At 32.6% G+C, this 438-nt stretch overlaps 1 protein-coding gene across 1 annotated transcript in view; it reads right to left on the bottom strand.

Moving 5' to 3' along the window:
• The window catches only part of LOC119591313 (eukaryotic translation initiation factor 3 subunit G-like), a 5,353-nt gene that overhangs the window by 4,281 nt on the left and 634 nt on the right, over positions 1-438 (bottom strand). The window lies entirely within an intron of this gene.

The raw sequence follows: 438 nt of genomic DNA, 5'->3' as shown, positions 1-438 counted from the left end.
GTAACTGCAGCCATTGGGACTTGGGGTAGGTCCCTTTTGAAATTACATGATAAAATACACAATTCTCAGTCATATTCTCCCTTCAATTGCCTTGGTACATTTTATTTCTCCCCAAATATCAAGGTATTTATCATTTACATTAGATGAGTGTTAAGTACAGCGACTATAAATGGGCAAAACACATCAATACTATTATTATTAGGCAAATAGAATAGTTTAATTGTAATACCCATATGGTACAAGGTAAACTTTTCCTGCAATTAATAGAATGGCAAAACTTACAACTATTTATCTATGGCATTTCCTTTGCATGTGAATAATAAAAAAAAGTGTGCAAGTGTGGACTTTAGAATCCACTTACCAAGGGAACTGCATTAAGAGAGGGGAAAATATATTGACATTCATAAAGAAAGGGAAAAATAAACTAACTGATACAAG

The sequence above is a fragment of the Penaeus monodon genome, chromosome 28 (assembly GCF_015228065.2).
Source record: "Penaeus monodon isolate SGIC_2016 chromosome 28, NSTDA_Pmon_1, whole genome shotgun sequence".
NCBI lineage: Eukaryota > Metazoa > Arthropoda > Malacostraca > Decapoda > Penaeidae > Penaeus > Penaeus monodon.
This window is presented reverse-complemented; position numbering and strand designations above follow the sequence as displayed.